The 20,912-nt window shown below is 35.7% G+C and overlaps 1 long non-coding RNA gene across 1 annotated transcript in view; it reads right to left on the bottom strand.

Annotated features, from left to right (window-relative positions):
* LOC116809654 (uncharacterized) overlaps positions 1 to 20,912 on the bottom strand; it is a 48,640-nt gene that overhangs the window by 13,965 nt on the left and 13,763 nt on the right. The gene's annotated exons all lie outside the window — the stretch shown is intronic.

The raw sequence follows: 20,912 nt of genomic DNA, 5'->3' as shown, positions 1-20,912 counted from the left end.
GCCAGAGTTGGAGAGAAAGTGAGATTAGTAGACTTTCTTCTGTCCCAAAAGAGAAGGAAAGCTATGACTTCAAGTCTGGGAACATAAAATTGTTTGTTTGTTTGTTTGCTTGTTTTTTGAGACGGAGTTTCACTCTTGCTGCCCAGGCTGGAGTGCAAGGCATGATCTCGGCTCACTGCAACCTCTGCCTCCTGGGTTCAAGTGATTCTCCTGACTCAGCCTCCCAAGTAGCTGGGATTACAGGTGCCCTCCACCACACTCGGCTAATTTTTGTATTTTAGTAGAGAGGGGGTTTCACCATGTTGGCTAGGCTGGTCTCAAACTCCTGACCTCAGGTGATCCACCCGCTTTGGCCTCCCAACATAAAACAGATCTGTTGTAACCATGCCCACTCTCCCAACTTTCCCTCCCTGGTGTATGCAGGCAGGCATGCTCTTCTCATGCAGTTAAAGGTAGTTAGTTGGAAAACACACCATCAGTAGGTGTAGGACCCAGTATTAAAGGCTCAACATATCCCATGACTTGGTGTAACTTCTCCTTCTGCGTTGGTAGTCTAATTATAAAAACAAGACTTAATTCCTTCTTCCTGTTATGTACATGACAATCAGGTAAACTCAAAAATAGTTAAATTATCTGTTTTTTCCACAAGCATAAAGAATGCAGTTAAATGTGTGTTTTTTGTTTTTCACTTGTGTGTCTCTTCCAGCATATGTTCTAACTTGGCTATTAGTGAAATGGGAATTATACTTCAAAATCTCAAGTCAAGAGATATTGAATGATTCCTTCCCAATTGTGGGTCCCCATGTTTCTTCTGTGGCTCTGAAAGTCATGCAAAAGTCTGTGTTGCCTGGCCTCTGGATATGTTAGCAACTGCAGATCCAAAATTGTCTACTTGCAGAGGATGTAAAGTGAAGTGAGAATTTTTATGCCTGACCAGCTCATAGATTGAGTGGCTATATTCTGTGGTGTTGGAATGAGAGAACTAGGTAGAAGAACTTAAAAATGTGTGGTTTCTACCTCACTCTGTTTTCCACAGTACTCTTAATCAAACTGAGATCTGTTGTCCCAAGCTATTTTTACCTTGACATGGTGAGGTATGATTTTAAGTGCCAGTAATATGATTGTTTCCACAATACTGTGACATTTGCTTTCTTAAAAATAATACATGTGGGGACCCCAAGGACTCTACTGTCAAGTGTCATTTTTAGTGATGTCAAAAAAGCCACTGCCAGATTTGACAAAGAAGACAAGCCTACAAATATAATCACCACTGCTGCCCAAGTCACTGGAGAATATGGTAGAACAGAAGAGCTAGAAGTAAATTATTTAGTGCTTATTGTGCGTTTGTGTTCAACATACCACCACCTGGATAATGTGGTTCAACTCTATAGAAAGCAGCAAAACAATTATGAGGAAATGCACACATAATTTCCAGCTATTAATGATTTTGCTGAATTTGAATAGAGTTTCAATTGAATCTGATATTTTGATGGAAGCAATGATAAATAGGAGAAAATAGCACATAAACAAACAAAAAAAAAAGAGAAAAGAAGAGGGTGGAAGTTGTGGTGACAATATCTGATGATGTCTTTAACAATTTAGTTTCCACACCTCTCAAATCAACACAGTACCAGAAGAAGGAAAAGTCAACCCCATATGTACAGTACTTTGATGTAATAACCTCCTCAGCAAGTTGCTAGAACAATTTGTAACAAGTAATAGCTCATATTTAACTCATAGGATAGACAGCAAAGTGGAAATTGCTTACATTGAACATTCTTTCCAAGGACTTGAGTAAAATAGCATAAGGAATAATGATCAAGGCTAAATAGCCGCAGGAGAGGGAAACTGACCTTTTAAAAAAAGAAGCCAATACAAGTATTTGGAAAACTACCAGAGAAAGGGTAAATAAAGGCCAGTTCACATGGGAAGGGAATGGCCACAACCTTTCACAAGGTCAAGTCCTCATCAGAGTGCTAAGGGCAAGGGTGCAGGTCTCTGTGTGTGTGCACCTGGAATCTTCTCTGAAGCATGAGAACATTGTTCCTTCTCGGTTTCATTCATCACTGCCCCCAGAGATAGCACCACTTAAAGGTGGTAGAAAGAGACAGGAGAGAAGTGACAAGGCCTGAAAAATGCCTGAGAGGCAGACAACATTCCCTCCTGCACAGCTTCTGCCTCTTCTAGGAAGAAGACAGGAGAATCACTTTGCGTTGGGTATAAAAGTTAAATTTTAAATATAAAGGGCAAATTCTTGAACACAAGAATTAGCCTTTTTTAATTGCCAAAAATAGCAGAAAAGTTAGGAAATATGGCTAAAATCCTGTTAAGGGAAGAAAAGACAGAGGGGGCTCAATATAGAACAGTTGAAATTTATTTTAAAAAATAAAATCTTTTCATATTTACCAATACTTCTCACTAAAGCAGTTATATCTTCTTGCTAGTGAGTGAAGAGGCATTTTCTTATATCTTTCTTATCAATTAGCAACATGACACTCTACGTTTGTTGTCTATTTCATCCTGATGTTTCACACACATAAAACTGGACCCACTGCTAAAACTTTCTCTCCATGTCTACACTCACCACACCTCCATTTTTTATTTGATTTTCAAAACAGCTTTATTGAGATAGAATTCACATACTACGCAATTCATCCACTGAAAATATATAAGGTGTAATATAAATTCTTAGTATAATACAGAGTTGTGCAACCCTTACCACAATCTTATAACATTTTTATCATCTAGAAACTCCACAGTTTTTCATTATAATTTCCCCTTCCAGCCCTAAGCAACCACTAATTAATTTTCTGTCTATTTAGATTTCCCTATTCTGAATATTTTATACATGGTCTTATGCTGCTTAACAGCTTTGGTGAACAACAGACCATATATACAACAGTGGCCCCATAGGATTATAACGGGGCTGGAAAATCATTACTGCCTAGGGACATCATAGCAGTCTTAATGTCATAGTGGAACACACTATTCACATGTTTGTGGGGATACTGCTATAAACAAACCTACTGCACTGATGGTCATATAAAAATCTAGCACATACAATTATGTATGCTACATAACACTTGATCATAAATGACTACATTATACATTATTGCCTTATGTGTTTACTATACCATAGCTTCTTATTTTAGAGTATATTCCGTCTCTCTCTCTCTCTTTCTATATATATATATGTTTTAAAGTCCACTGTAAAACAGCCACAGGCAGGTCCTTCAGGAGGTATTTCAGAAGAAGGCATTGTTATAGAAGATGAGAGCTCTGTGCATGCTATTACCCCTGAAAATCTTTCAGTGGGACAAGATGTATAGGTGGGAGACAATGATATTGATGATCCTGACCACGTGTAGGCCTAGGCTAATGTGTGTGTTTTTGCCTCTGTTTTTTAACAAAGAAGTTTAAAGGTAAAAAAATAGAATAAAAAAATTTTAAAGCCTAAAAGGCATACAGAATAGGGATATTAAAAAGAAAATATTTTTGTACAGCTGTACAATGTATTTGCCTTTTAACCTAAGTATTATTACAAAAGAGTCAAAAAGTTAAAAAAAATCAAGAGGTTATTAAGTAAAAAAGTTATATAGTAAGCTAAGGTTGTTATTGAAGAAAGAAATGTTTTAAATAAATTTAGTGTGGCTTAAGTGTACAGTGTTTATAAAGCCTACAGAATGCACAGTAATGTCCTAGGCCTTCACATTCATTCACCACTCATTGTCTCACCCAAAGAAACTTCCAGTCCTGAAAACCCCATTCAAAATAGGTGCTCTATACAGATGTACTTTTCTTTTAATCTTTTATTCCAAATTTTTACTGTACCTTTTCTATGTTTAGATACATTTGGACACACAAATACCATTGTGTTATAATTGCCCACACTATTCAGTACAGTAACATGCTGTACAGGTATGTAGCCTAGGAGCAATAGGCCATATCATACTGTAGTAGGCTATATACCATCTAGGTTTGTGAAGTACAATCTATAATGTTTGCACAAGGAGAAAATGGCTTAATGATGCACTTCTCAGAACATATCTCTGTTGTTAAGCAATGCATAACTGTATAAGGAATCATACAATATGTGACTGATTTTTAACGTAATGTTAGAAGGTTCATTCGCATTGTAGAGTAAATTAGAACTTCATTCCTTTTTGTAGTCCAATAATATTGTATTACAAAGATAAACCAAATTTTGTTCATTCATCCTTTGGTTGATAAACATTTGAATTGTTTCCACCTTTTGGCTATTATGGATGATGTTACTATGAATACTGTTCCACAAGTTTTTTGTGGATGCATGTTTTATTTCTCACAGGTATACATCTAGAGGTGAAACTACTGGGTTGTGAGGAAGCTCTGTTTAACCTTTTTAAAAAATACCAGACTGTTTCCAGAGCAACTGTACCTTCTACAATTTCTTTACATTCTCACCAACACTTACTATTACCTTTCTTTTTATCATAGTCATTCCAGTTCATATCGGTGGTTCTTAGTATAATACAGAGTTGTGCAACCCTTACCACAATCTTATAACATTTTTATCATCCAGAATCGTGGTTTTGATTTGCATTTCTGTGATGGTTAATTATAGGGACATCTTTTCATCTGTCTAATGCCATTTGTATCTCTTCTTCGGAGAAATGTCTAGTTGAATCCTTTGCCTCTATTTTAATTCTATGAGTTTTTTTAATCCACTTTTTTGATGGTATCCTTCAAACTACAAAACATTTTTAATTTTTGTCTCATTTATCTGTTTGGCTGTTGTCATTGCTTGTATTTTTACTGTCATACCTAACTAAGATTTATGAGATTCTGCCTGTTTTCTTCTAAGAGTTTAATAAGTCAGCTGTTATATTTAGGTCTTTGATCCATTTTGAATTAATTTTTATATATGGTGTGATATAAGAGACCAACTTTATTTATTTGAACACAGATATGCAGTTTTCCCAATACCATTTGTTGACAAGACTCTTCTTTTCCCCAGTGAATTAATGTATTGACACCAACTAGATTTTAATGTAACTTCTTTGCTGAATTTTTCTCTCCATAATATGCTTTTGGCCTTAGCTCCAAGTTCTTGAGCCCAGATTATTTCTTATAACAAAATTTGGCACCCTAACTTTTTTGAGTAAATTTCTCTCTTCTCTGGCTGACCTGAAAACTTAAGCTACTAATCAGCAATAGCTAGTTGTTTTTCCCTCAATTCCTATAGCACTACCCACAGAAACCATCATAGCTATGCTATGGTGCAAACTTTAAGATACAGTTGAGCTTACTCCTGGTCCGGCCCACAGCCAATGATTAACGATCCAATTTCTTCAAAAGTTACTTCTGTAAAGTCACTCATACATATAGTTGACTCTTGAACAACACAAGTTTGAACTGCATGGATACACTTATATGTGGATTTTTTTAAATAAATATATTAGAAAATGGGAAATCTGTGACAATTTGAAAAAACTTGCAGATGAACCATGCGATTTAAAATATTTTTTAAAAATAAAAAGAAGTTGGCTGGGCGCGGTGGCTCACGCCTGTAATCCCAGCACTTTGGGAGGCCAAGGCGGGTGGATCACAAGGTCAGCAGATCAAGACCATTCTGGCTAACATGGTGAAACCCCGTGTCTACTAAAAATACAAAAAAATTTAGCCGGGCGTGGTGGCAGGCACCTGTAGTACCAGCCACTCGGGAGGCTGAGGCAGGAGAATGGCCTGAACCTGGGAGGGGGAGCTTGCAGTGAGCCAAGATCACGCCACTGCACTCCAGCTTGGGTGATAGAGTGAGACTCCGTCTCAAAAAAAAAAAAAAAAATTAAAAGAAGCTTAGGTATGTTATGAATACATAAAATATATTAGATACGAGTCTATTTTATCATATATTACCATAAAATACATACGAATTTATTGTAAAATGTTAAAATTTATCAAAGCTTACGGCCACAAACACAGACCGTACATGGCACCATTCACAGTCGGATAAATGTAAACAAAAGTAAAGATGCAGCATTAAATCATAATTGCATAAAACTCACTTTAGTACATACTGCACTACTGTAACAATATGGTAGCTACTTCCTGTTGCTATTGCAGTGAGCTCAAGTGTTGCAACTATCCACTTAAATCGCTTGTGATGCTAATGGTCTCCATGTAAGTGGGTGTATCCAGTAAATTTTGTATTGCATTAAAAAGTGATTTCAAAGTTCCAGAGTATTTTTCATCTGTTCAGTGCAATATCATAAATCTTGAGTAACACCATGATGCCCATACAAGGGGCCACCAGTGATGCTGGGAAGTGCTCCCAAATAGCAAAGTCATGACATTACAAGAAAAAGTTAAATTGCTTGATATGTATCATAGATTGAGTTCTGCCACTGTGGGCACCCGCCATTTCAGAGAATTTGTCTTTTAAACAGGTGATGTAAACTTACAGTATTGATAAACACAGTACAGTACTATAAATGTATTTTCTCTTTCTTATTTTCTTCATAACATTTTCTTTTCTCTCCATTGGTTTATTTTAAGAATACAATATATAATATATATGCCATGAAAATATGTGTTAATCAACTGTTTATGTTATTGTTGAGGTTTCTGGTCAACAGTAGGCTATTAGTAAAGTTTTTGAGGAGTCAAAAGTTATACTCAGATTTTTGACTGCACAAAGAATCAGCTCCCTCATAACCCCTCTGTTGTTTAAGGGTCAACTGTAAATCTTTAATCTCAGCCCCTCTCTCAGGCTCTAACCAGAATTTTCTAATCTCCAGCTGGTATCTCCAGATAGATATACCATTACTACCACAAAGTCATATAAATAAAACAATGTGTTACCCATAAAACTTGTTTCAACTCCAGCGCTCTGTTTTCCAGTGAGGAGAATTATCATTTTTTCTAATCAATAGGCCTAAAACTTCAAATTCATTTCTGATATTCTTCGCTACCTTGTCTCAGTGTAGCAATTTTGTTTGTTTATTTGTTTGTTTGATCAGTGGACAAATCAGAACTACCTTCCTGGGAATTTGGATCTTAAGCAAAGACTGTATAATTTTGCTAAGACTGCAATAACAAACTACTACAAAATGGGTGGCTTAAACAACAGAATTCATTGTCTTACATTCTGAAGGCTACATCAAGGTGATGGTAGAGTGAGTCTAACCTTCTGAGTGTTCTGAGGGAGAAATCTGATCCACTCCTGTCTCCTAGCTTCTAGTGGTTTGCTGTCAGTCCTGGGTGTTTCTTGACTTCTGCTACAATACCCTTATTTCTATCTTCATTTTCACATGGCAGTGTGTGTGTGTGTTTGTGTGTGCATGTGTGTATTCACATTTTCTCTCTATGTAAGAACACTGGTCATATTGAATTAGGGGCCTACCCTACTCCAGGATAACTTCATCTTAACTAATTATGCCTGCAATGACCCTATTTCCAAATAAAGTCACATTCTGAAGTTCTGGAGGTTAAAACTTCAACATACAAATTTTGGAGGACACAATTCAACCAATAGCAAAGACACAGAAGACAAAAGAAGTTTAGGAAACCCTAGTAGACAATTTCTACTTTCCTGCTGTTGAAAACACCAGAGCTTATTTGATTAGCACATTTTCTAAAAGTCAGAATTATCCACAGGTCAGAATTATCCAGGAAACAGGTTCTGAGACTGAGATCTGCATGTGGGAAGCTTACTGAGGGAATGAAAAGATTTCCCATATATAGATATTTAAAGGACACATAGACCCGATAGAGCATACTTATGTAACACTTTTATTTAAAGACAAAAGATACAGTGCCATTAAAAAAAAAAAAAAAAAAGCAAGTACAGGCAAACATTATAGTTAGAAAGATATCCATACACTAGCTCTCACGGGCCTCATATGTGCAAGGGTTGTACTTCATAGCTGGATTCAACCAAGAACTATGTGAGAAAGCTTGGCTTTGGAAGAGCTCAAAGCAGAAGCTCCAATAAAATTTTTATGCCTCTCTGGTCATGCTGTCAAACCAGGCTGTTTAACCAGTTAAAACATTTGGAAACCATCAATAAAAACATAAAATAAAATTGGGGCTTGGCAGGGAAGTTACAGACTTTTAATAGAATGTGATAAATCCTACTACCCTAGTCTTGTCCAAGAGTCAAAGTCATACTTTCAAGTATCTCTAGAGCTAATGGTAGAGTTATCTCATTAAAGCAATAAATCAGCTCCATCCTCTATAAGATTGATCTTGGGATCAAAACCTTCCTCTAAGGAAGTGAAATGAAACATATTGGGAAGTAGGAGAGGTTGGGATGTGGTGCAGTTGCAATGGAGTCTTCAGCCAATCCTATGGAGAACTCTGGAGCTAGGATGGCTTTTCAGAGGTGTCCCAAATTGCAAGAGTCAAAGAGAAAAAGGTATATTCCCCCATCAAACTGTCATGGGATGGAAATTGAATAAGGCTAAACAGAGTGGCTTTAATCAAGGTAATACCCCTGGGAAGTCAGCTCTCTTTAGCCAAGTTAAATTCCCATAGAGGGAGTGGGTTGGCAGTGGTGAGCTTCCAAAACATTCTGAAGCTGGGGAATGAAGACCTCAGTGCTCAAAGGTCAAGGGCCAAAGTATTACAGCTCTTTTTTACATTCTACATATGGCTCCAATGTTCCTCCAACAAGTTCCTCCTTCACTTAAATCTTTAAAGTTGAGTTATGTTGCTTACCATCAGTGAAATTTAACTGATACAACACCAATATAAAATTAGTTCCCAACATTTTCTGGTTTCTTCATTTTGGTTCCCTTTAATGACATAATTGGCATGAATCCCACTTCCAATCTCTCGTAATCTACCCTTCCACAAGCAAGTCTATATTTAAATTTATACTCCAAATTATGTCTGCCACATTGTTGTTGAACATATGAAGGTCCTTAGTAAAATTTGGCCCTCTGGTGAGCAGAATAATGGTCCTTCCAAAGGTACATAGGCCATGAGTAGAGCATGGGAGTAATATTAGATATATACTGATCTGAAATGGAAGGGCAAGAATTAACGAAATAACTACCTGAAGAGTCTTGCTCCAGAAATATAGCTAGTTATAAAATTTTCAAAGATCTGGAGGCACAGAAGCACGTGCCAACATTAAGAAAGCAGCCAGTATCTTAGGTCTCTGATGAGACAGCAGATTGCCATCAAGTTTATAGATTTCGACAGCAAGGGAAACCAGGATGCGTAGTGCTTCAACAGGTGACCAGTCAGGCAGCAAGCAACATTTATGTTCAGTGGGGACAGGCCTCAGCCTCTGTTACTCTTTAAATATATAACTTTAGTGTAAGAGCAGAAGACTACTGAGTCTATGGAAAGATGTCAAGCTCTTAGTTGGGGTTATAGGGCAGAATTCTAGCACTGAACATAAAAGATAACTGGACCAATTTGGGAGTAAAGTCAAAAGAAAAACTCAGTATCAATGGATTAAGCCAGCATGGTGGAGGAGGAAATAACTATGACTTTGAAGCAACATGAGTTTCTACTCCCTGAGGTCGAAGGAGCTGAGTCCTGGATATTGGCAGTGAGGGGAATGCAGGAGCAATCAACACTATCGGTAAAACTCTATGGTTTGCCCAGGACAGTCCTGGTTTTGCCCCTTATACCAGAGCCCTTCTTCATTCAGCATTTGCACTAGAGAAAATGCCCAAGTTTAGTTGACATATATGTGGTCACTCTACTAGCCACATGATCTGGAGAAGGGGAAGGCCAAATGATAAGGAGACCTAGTATTTACTGCCCCTGCCAGATAAGCTTAAATGCTGCAGTTGAGACAATGAGAGCAGAGGGTACACAGAACCAGCAGAGGTACATAGACTGGCAGAATGAGGCAACAAAGGAAAAAGTGATCAAAGACCACCTACCCAGGCAGAGAAGCAAATGCACTCTGATATCCAAATATAGATTTCTTTTGGTATGTGAGTTAAAAAAATAATATTAATGCCTTAGTTAATTACATAATGCTTCCCCCACAGAGCTACAGTTTCTTTCTACACTTTAACTTTTTTGTTTTCTCATTGTCAAGTGACCCTGTTGTTTTCCAAATGAATCAGTTGGATTTGGCTTGGATTAATTTAATTGAAACAACTGCTATCATGATGCAAAAAAAAAAAATGTGTATCCAGTTAATATAATAGAACTGATTACATGACTGTGGTCCGAAAAAGAAAAAAGAAAAAAATACGCAATCATATATATCTAAATCTCTACCAAAGCAAACTCCACAAATCCAGGAAAATTACGTATTTTACTAATTTGCTTTAATTCAAGTCAATTCTACAGCTTAAATTTAACATTCCCACTCCTGGGAAGCCAAATTCTTTAGAGATTGAATATCTTAAATCCTTAGGCCAAGATAGAGCCTTTAATTGAAAAATAATCTTATTCTTTCTTTCTCTGTTAAGGGGTAAAAAATTAAAATCACTGTATTTTTTTCCCCTTCTGGTCCTAAGAGAGGTTTCCCCATTCATGACATAATTGAAAGTTTTCAAACCTAAAACACTTTTACAGCAGGAACAAATCAGGCTAAATAGAATCCCTCTCTCAGCTTTTTGGAGAACAGGCTCCATGAAGCTCTCAGAGGGCTCAAAGTAGGACAGTGTAGTAAGAAATGAGGCTAGAAATAAGGGCAGGGTACCAATGGGGAAAAGGGGCTTAGCAAATAATTGCCTAAGAAAACATTCACCAAAAGTTGGAAATCTTATAACCAGGGTGGCCAAAAATATTAAGTAAGAATTTATTTATATTGATATATAAACAAATAACTAAGAAGACATAAATTCTCTAAAGTACTGTTTCCTATATTTAATCAATTTCAAAGCAGTACAGTGTAGTGGTCAAGAGCATAACCTTGAGTATCAGTTTACCTGGTCCCTGCTCTTAGCTCAATCTCCTGCAACGTAGGAGATGTAACTAACCCCAGATACATTATATAACCATTAATTCTGTTTGATCATCAGTAAAACAGGGTTGGTCATAGTAGTATGTCACAGAATTATGAGAATATATCTAATTAATGTATGCTCTAAAAATGTTTAATACCATCTTTTCTAATCCTTTTTTCATTCTGCCAGTGAAAGTTAGCAGAAATTTTAATGACTTCTCATCTGGGAATTGGATGGTTTCCACTGAGTGAGATGGTTTTGTTCATTCAGGTTTCTCTTTATAATCATCTCTGAAGCTCCCTATCAACTCTCCATGGATCAAACAATTGTCGGCATTTGCACATATGAGGATATTTAACCACATAGTTTGGACAACAAATTTGCTTCTGAAGACTAGTGATTCTGTTTCTAGTGTAGTTTAGAATCCAAAACATGTTCTTCATCCTGAGGTATACTCATACCACATAGCTTGTACTAAAGAAAATAATCAAAGCCACTTGCAAAGTATATTGAGGATAAAGAGATAAAATAATGAATGTCATTACTGCTTTAAAACCTAAGTTTTAGAACAGTCCCTCAAACAATTTTAGCCCATATGTACTTTTGATAAGTATAAATATAATGAAACATTCATAAGTATTATTAAGTAATATGTGGAATTCGTAGGTATTAATAAGTAATATTTGGAATATACAGATAAACACTGCATACTAGGACTACATGAAGAGCACATTGAAGGTCTTATTGTACAGGTGCGCACAGAGACATTAATTCTCATGTTGGCCCAGAAGGACATACTTACTTTACCAAAGGAAAGAACATTTATTAGCCTCCTTCACTGCTCTAAGGTTGTTTCCTTGTGGGAATAAAATAGGTATAAATTTGCCTATATTTGGCAGTTGTAATGAGGATTAAATAAAATTATGTATATATAGTATATATAGCACAGGGCCTGATATCGGGCAAGTACTCAATACATGATATATATATTGTCTTAGAAATCATTAGCCCTATTAGTGTGTTAGAGTATATTTTTACACTATGTACAAAATTCTTAAAATTTATAATGTAGAAGTCAGGGAATTAGAAAAATAAATTGAATATAAAAGCTACTGATTAAGTATCAGTGTATTTTTTTCCAGGATTTATATTCCTTGTGCATTTCTAATTTTTTTTTACTTTTTAATCATCTTTCAAGTTCTTTCCTCATTTTGAAAAATTCAAAGATAAATAATAAAAACACATCCTAAGAAGGCTATGATATCAGAAAGAAAGCTTACAGCCAGGTGTGTTCTTTAATCTCTGTGAAACTTAATAGGAATTCTATTTTCTTCTTCTGACTTGAGTAACATTTTCTTTTGAAGTAATTTAAAACATATAGCTATCAATATTATATATATTCAATAAGAAAATTCCAATAAGCAAGGAAAAGAAAATAAAATTACTTTTGGTAATTATCTGCTCAACCATAACAGAGGAACTGGTACTAAACAAACTTTGCCACCAAAAACAATTACAAAACTGGAAAAATACGTAATGCAACTCTTTGAAGCATTGGGCAGTAGGCAGCACAAGAGCATAATCTCTGAAAGAAGGGAAACTCACAAGGTGAATCACATGTTTGCTCTAGCTCTCCACCTAGAGATAATTTCCTAGTTCCCAGCCTAGGGAGCTTGAGTTCAAGTGGAGCATGGTGGTCCTCCTCAGATGTGAAAGCAGAGATACACATTTGAGGCCACCAAAGTGACTGGAATCTGTGGGGCAGGAAACTGAAAAGATGGGAGCTACACAGGGATTGGGAGTGGGAAAGACAGAAGCTCATTTAGGGATTCTCTATGAATCTTTGGCTGAGGACTGGTTTGCACATGCATGGAACCAGACTATACAAGGCTTTACAATGAGTAGTGACTGTAGGTCTGAGAGAGAAACAGAAATACTAGAGATTAAACAGTGCCGAGAAGTAGAGTTTCAGCCCAATTCCAACACAGACATCTAGTTGAAATTCAGAACGGCCACAACCTGAGGACCAAAGATCATCCCCTAGAGTAGACCTATTCTAGACATGTTCTAACAAAGCCTGAACAACAAAAGCCAAAAATTCTTTAAATAAGTTCAGGGGATGTAGTACTTGGGAGCTCAGATCCTTCCAATTTAGAGGGGCTTAAGAAGCAAGTTGGGCTTTTCACCGAACTACCATAAAAAAGCATAAAAACAGACACATGTTCACTGCGATCAGCCAGTTATTGGCCTGCCTGTAAGAACAAAAATCAATGTTCTTTAGAGGTGGATAGCAGAATCTAGAATCACAACAATGTATTACCCTAACATCCGGTATATAATAAGTATCAGTGTACATGCAAACAGGAAAATGGGGCCCATATTCAAGAAACAAAAGCAGTCAATAACTGACTCTGAAAAGGTTCAGTTGTTGGATTTAGCAGGAAATAATTTAAAGAAGTTCTTAAAAGTAATTTTAAACATATAAAGGAAAATATGGTCATTTATATTGGGAATCTGAGCAGATAAATGGAAAAAACGAACCAAATGAAAGTGGAAACAATAAATGAAATTTTTAAAAATTCTGACAGGCTTAGCAACAGATTAGAGATGACAGAAGGCAGAATCAGTAAACTTGAAGCTAGAGCAAAAAAAAAAATTATGCAATCTGAAAGCCAGGCAAAAGTATTACATTCAAAACTTGGAAAGATACAGTGAAAGATATACATAGAGAGAAACAATGGCGTTAAATGTATCTCTAAAACAACAAACACATACTAAAAATGAATAAGAGGCCACCTGATGACCCACATACATAAGGTCAAACTAAACCTAAATGAAAGAGATAATATACATAAGAAAATAACTTTTTTAAAAAATAGAAAATAAATGCCCCAAAGGGGATCAACAAAGCCAAAGTCTGGTTCTTTGAAAAAAATTGAAAGATGTATTACTTCCAGTACTTAATTTTCCGCATATGTCTAAATGTTTTATATATGAATGTATATGTAGCTATTCGTGTAATGAATATGTCATATCTAATATATAAAATAATTTAGCTATATTAATATTAAGTATATTATTTTCTTGGTATTTATGATTAATGATAGTCATATCTTAATTTTGAATTACTTTATTCAAAAGATAAAGTGACTTTTTTGTTCCATTTAACATATTGTACTTTCAACATAATATCAATTCATGTTCTGTTGTTGATTATGCTTGCCTTGTTGATTTTGAGTATTATGTTACTTTGAATTTGTGTGTAGGTTTTAATATGTGTCAAGAACAACGTGTAATTGAATTGAATTTTTAAAATTTCATCTTATAATCTCTGTGGTAAATCCAATCCAATTTCTTTTATAATTTAAGAGACTATACCTTTACTTATGTTAATCATTTATATTCTCAATTTTTAAAGTTATTTGTTGCTCATAATTTCTCTTGTTTTATATGAGGCTTGTATTCCCTTTTAGTTTTCTAAATTTTCTTCAATCTTTAGAGAATGCATCCTAATTTTAATCATTCCAAAAGATATAAGAATTCTCAAAAGCATCTTAAAATATATTTATTTGATTGTCATCATCAAAAATATGTTTGGGTCTTTTTTCTTTAACTAGGAAAATTTTACTCTCTTCCCAGTAACTCCCCACACATACACACTACTCAAACTTTGATGATATTACTAATATTTCTGGTACTGATTACAGGTATTACATATTTTCAAATAACATGAATTTTCATTAAAGAGTAATTACTGTATTACATTTAGTTTTAAACCCAGATTTATAATCTAATCATTTTGATCTTTAATTGCTTCTAGTGCTTATTACTAATTGCAACTTCTAGTCAATGCCATTGCCGTGTCCCTTCCTAGATAGTGTTTTGCCATTTGAAGCTAACATCTCTAAATTAGCAGAGCTCAAAACTGGAAAACTGGAAGCAAAAACTCCACAAGTGTGTTTGAAGGTTTAATAAGGGGAAGCTCCACTTCCATGTTCACTTCCCTTGATTCCTGGATCCTCATGTTATTCCTTGAGAACAGCAGCCCAAATGGTGTTTGTTTCTAAGTATATACTGTATCCCCTAAGATCAATCTCTCACAATGTCAGGTTGCTACCATCCCATTTGTGCCATAATTTAATCTTTGGGAGACCATTTTATTAAACTAGTCAGTTGCTTTTGAGTGAAGAAGCTTATGGTAATTACTGGTGAATTCCATATACGTGAGTCATTGCCACATGTATTTTGCTATGAAATGAGTTCCCTGACCAGGATCAATGTTGCTTGTATCATGGTAAATAACAAGGCTTCATAAGTCTGTGGATAATGGTGTTTGTAGAAACTTTGTGGGCAAGGAAAAAAAATGCATATCCAAAATAACTGTGTATTCTAATGAGGAACAAATCTCTGCCTTAGCCAAGATAGAAGGAGGACAATGTAAGCAATCTGAGACCAAATGGCCCCCTCATCTCTCTTGGGAGGATCAGAAGGGCTCTCTCAGAAGTCCGGCTCTAAGCCAAAATCCTGTGTGTGTGCATCTTTCAAGCCCAACCATTGATATTTACAAAGGTTCTGTACTACAGTGCTTTTTGGGGATACTGCCCCTCACACACTGGGCTCAGTAGAAAGCGTGTGCATTAATTTTTTAGAGGAAGTTTTAGTCAAGGCATCTGGCTCCCTATGCTGCATTCCTCTCCCAGGGACCACCACACAGAGGCCTCCTCATTGGCAAGGTGGGGTGAGGTTTGATGGTCTTGACTGAGGCACTTTCAGCACCAAATTCAAGATCAAAGATCCGATAAACTAATCCCATTCTAACATGATCCCAGGTATTATATTAGTCAGAGTTCAATCAGAAACTTGGAAACAATACTAGTTATTTTAACTAAGAGAATTTAACATAGGAAAAGCAGTTAGGCACTGGAGGACTAAATAAGCAAAGGAAAACACTGAGCCACCACAAGTTAGTAACTGCAGGAAATAGCAACCAACCTTAAGCCAGGAAAACAAAAGATAAATGTTACTAATATCTGCACCTGCAGAGCTCTGAGAAGATGGCATCTCTGACTGCTACTAATGCTCCATTTGCTCAGAGAAGGAATCCCCCACAAGGCTTGGATTCAGACATTTAAGAAGGGCTTTCTAGGTAGCACAATGAGGCTGATCTGAGAATGTGGAAAGAAGCTGGGAACTGGAACCAACTCCGCTTTCTGAGGTGAAGAAATGTTTCCTAGAGGTGCTGACAGGAACAATATGGAAACAGAAAGAAGCAAGTTATTTCTCTGTATTCTGCCTCCCAGCCTCTTCTGGCACCTCCTATTGGTATTCTTGGCCAGGGAGAGCCACTTGGCAAAGAAGACATGTAATTTGCATTGTACCAGCCCCAGAATCACAAAGCAGAGTACACAAAGTTGGGTTTAGGGATAAGAAATAAGCTTAACAATTGATACACCATGTCTTCATTATTTTCAAGCTTTTAATTTTTATTCATCTCTTGGTCAATTGGAGTGAATCGACATAATTTCAGTGCCATATTTTTTTTTTTACTTTTTTGTGCATTTGGAATCTGAGAATATTATTCCTTTGCCTTTGTTAATAAGTGACAACTTATTTTTTTACAAAAGTCCTGTGTTATAATTGTTTTTATGCTCAAATTTTCTTAGATATTATTTCATAATACTCAGGAATTTCATGTTGTAGAGGACAGTTTGGATGCTATATTGCTTTGTTATGTTGCAGGTAATCTGTTTGCCTCTTGAGTTATAATGGAATTATTTTTATTCTTAATACACAGAACATTAAGCTCAGTCTAGGTATATATTCATCTTCTTGGTTTGGAATACAGTGACCCTATTTCGATCTGTATCATGGTGTGCCTTTCGCTGGGATATTTGCTCTCATTTTTTATGATTGAATAGTGCATCTTTTTCATTTGTTCTAATTTCTTCTTTAGATATAGAATTATCAATATGTTGGCTTTCCAGTTTTGTTCTTAGATATATATTATTTCTTATTATCATTAGATATATATATCTTAGATATATATTATTTCTTATTATCATTAGATATATATATCTTAGATATATATTATTTCTTATTTTTCCTTTCCTTTGATGACTAGGAGAGCTATTCAAATATATTCTTTACATCATGGATTCAATTTTCTGCAATATCACTTCTGCTCAGAACTGCTATTACATTTTAATTTCTTGCAATTCTTCCTTATCGCATCTTATCTTTCCCTCTAATCCTGTTGCCTTTTAATATTATTCAGGTTTTCCTTTATGAATCCTATAACTGCTGTTCATAAATGCCATGGCTCCTTGTAATCTATTGCAGAAGCAGAATTTTTTTTGAAATTTTCTTCTCAACCATTCATTAGGTAATTTTTAGAAGTATTTTCTGCATGTAAGTCTTTAAATGCCATTCTCATTATCTCTTTCTTCAGTTCACGTTACTGGGATTTCTTTCTTTTAACAGATCTCCTAAAATGGTGTCCTATATTCAAATTCAATGTCTCCTATCAGGTATGGTGTGAATTGTTTTGTGTCTTATTTTCTTCTTCTGTGGTAAATATCTTTCTTCAAGCTACACCTCAGGAGCAAATTTGTGTGCTCGGTTCCCAGTATAAGTTTGTTTCCAAGAACTTTCAAATAAATTGTCTTGTGAGATGAAATATTTTAGTATTCATACTCTCTGGTTTCTGTCATTCTGAAAATAAGGCGTATATGAAAGCTTAGAACTTCCAACGTGCACTTCTTTCAGAGTTATTCATGTTTTCTCTTACACCTTTACAGGTTTACTTATGTTGATTATTCATCTTCAATATCATGTACTGCTGACAGCACTTCTCACCCTCTTACCCACTGCCACTTCTGCCCAGGCATCTTCATGGCTTTGCTCTCTCTCTTCCTCTCTCTCTCAGGAAGATGTATAGTCAAAGTGGGTACTAATTCTGCCTACTTGCCATGTAAGCAGAGCATTTGCCTATTTTTCCAGTGAATACATTTTCTGAAAATTTGAATCTGGATGTAGGTGTACCTGTTTTTTTTTTTAATGCTTTATTATATGAAGACAGGAGTATCTAATTAGCAGTGAAGACTGTGTTTTTATCAATCCAGATTCATGTGTGTTTGATACCAAAAAAATTAGAGCTAGAGGCAAGGACTATTTAGATGTATCAACCCAGGACAGCTAGAGTGAGGTATAAAAAAGTTAGGTGAAGAAGAATACAAAACTGCAAAGTGATGCATTGCAGCGTCAACTACCACTTCACACAGGAGTCCCTCTACAGATCCCTCCGCAGGTATCTCTGCTAGACATTCTGAAAGTATCAGGGGAACTGTATGAAGAAACATGCTTGGAGCAGTGCATGTGATACAGGAAGAAGGTGGAATTTATTTGCATGCCTTTTCTTGACTCTTGCTTCCTAGGGGACACAGTTTACTCATGAGTGAGTTACCCCTATCACACTTCCAGGTTGCGTCATCTGGATCCTTTGGTAGCTGTTCAGGATGCCAAATCCTATGACCTATAGTATGTATTTTATTTGGGTCCAGGAGTGTCAGGGGAGACCAAAAGTCTAGGTATGTAAGACTGGTTAGCCTGGTTGCAAAGAAGTGGCCTAGAGAGAGGACCTGCCACTCTCAAGGCCGATGAGTTGTTGGCTGCTTCAGGTGGAGTCAAAATGGTAGAGAAAAAGGAGCGCCATGGCAATCTGGAGTGATTAATACAATTTACATAATACAGTGTGCCTTATCATTATGAATTTCTGTGGATTATTGCATTAGAGCACCGATTGGATGTTATTGCAAGTGTTTTTGTCACTTTTTGGCAACTGAGCTCGTGTTTTTATAGTGGGAGTTTTTTAGTGGGAGTCTAGTGGGAAGTTGATATTGAGTGCTGATGGCCAGATGTGAGAGCAACTTTCGAGATTTGCATGAATGCTTTAGAAATAGTAAGTTTTAGCTCTCTACCTACGTTAACATATAACATAATTATCAGTATGCAATTTGTCAAATTATTCTAGCTGATTTATTTTTAATGAAAGGTGAACTCTAATTTATTAGTTGACATTGTTTAATTCCTTGTTCAAATTAAAAAGGATTCATTCTCTGCTGGAATGTCTAATATTTGACATGTCACATTTTCTGTTTATATTTTATTTTGAAGGAGTTGGCTGATTTTGATGAAATAAAGATAGCTAATAAGAGGTATCAAGACAACTATAAAATTATTTTGTGGTCCTGGCTGCTTTCTTGCAAAAATGAATAAAAAATTCGCATTAACGTATCACCTGTGATTATACAAGTCATGCTTTAGAATTCAAGGAACTAGATAAACTACAACATGTACTCCATTAAAACATTTGAATATATAATGGTAATAAGTTACTACCATTTGGAGAAATGTAAGTCAAAAAATTACATAATTTTTTCTCTTTACTCATTGTATGTCATCTTGCACAAAAATAGCAGTAGAACTAATCTACCAAGAATGGGAAAACTGTTCTGAGTTTTCTAGTGGCTAGAAAGTGAATTTTACAAATTAAGTTTTATACCATCACACATGTAATCATTTGAAGCATGTACTTATGATCTAAAGAAATTGTAGGTTTTTTTCAATATTCCAACGGAGCAACACAAACCTATATGTGTGCACTTCATCCTCAAACATAAATCGATCAGTTCTTCTCTGGATTTAAGACAGTGGCCGGGCGCGGTGTCTTATGCCTGTAATCCCAGCACTTTGGAAGGCTGAGGCAGGCGGATCACGAGGTCAGGAGATGAAGACCATCCTGGCTAACCCGATGAAACCCCGTCTGTACTAAAAATACAAAAAATTAGCCGGGCGTGGTGGCATGTGCCTGTAGTCCCAGCTAATCTGACGGCTGAGGCAGGAGAATCGCTTGAACCCGGGAGGCAGAGGTTGTAGTGAGCCAAGATCACGCCACTGCACTCCAGCCTGGGAAACAGAGCCAGACTCTGTCTCAAAAAAAAAAAAAAAAAAAAAAGACAGCTAAGATAATGTATTACTTGGAAAGTATATGTCTCTTACAGAAAAAATATGAAACAGTAATCTAGTTTTTCTAGCCAGTTTTAACTTTGTCTTTATTTAGATAGTTGGGGGGAAAAAGGATGGAAGAAAAGTAGAGAGGAAGACATGGCCAAGGGGAAGAGGAAAATGAATAGTGAACGGAGAGATAATTGAGAAAGGTACATTAAATTTATCTGTCAGGTGTTGGAAATCGGTATTAAAAATTTAAAGCACCCAAACCAGAACATCATTACCAACTTCAAACAAAGAGAATGACATTACTGCACTGTTTTTAAGGGTTTTTTTAATCAAGATATTCAAAATTCATTTTTTTCCAGATAGTTATTCATATTTTAATGATCATCAGATTAAGTAACATACCCTAAGTTCCTGGACAACACCATTTTTTACTAAAAACAAAAACAATTTTTATCAAAGATGTTTATACCTAAGCAATATAAAATCTAGCAAGCAAAGTTCCACTGTGTGAACCAGAGAATATATAAAGTTATTCTGTGCATTTCCTCTCAGAATTTGACTGTACAATGTGACCTTTAGTGAAAGCTGGCATTATATACAGATATTTTGATGTCTCAATTGCATGAAAACATTTCTTAACAAATCGAAATCAGTGAACTGTCTCTACTCATATATATATATAAAATATATGTGTGTGTATATATATATGTGTATATATATACACATTGAACCCAGGAGGTGGAGTTCTATGTATATATGTATATATATATATGTGTATATATGTATATATGTATATATATATATGTGTATATATGTGTATATATATGTGTATATATGTATATATGTATATGTATGTGTGTGTGTGTATATATATATATGAGCACATATATGCTCTGGTCTAATCTTTATACTTATGTATATACACACATATATATCTGTAAAATACAGGGTAGAATCTTTTGAGCTAAGGGGAGAACGTGGAAGAGGGGTTACTAA

Source organism: Hylobates moloch, unplaced genomic scaffold (genome assembly GCF_009828535.3).
Source record: "Hylobates moloch isolate HMO894 unplaced genomic scaffold, HMol_V3 SCAFFOLD_1, whole genome shotgun sequence".
In the NCBI taxonomy this organism is placed as follows: Eukaryota; Metazoa; Chordata; class Mammalia; order Primates; family Hylobatidae; genus Hylobates; species Hylobates moloch.
The sequence above is the reverse complement of the archived record's forward strand: the minus strand, read 5'-3'. Positions and strand labels throughout refer to the sequence as shown.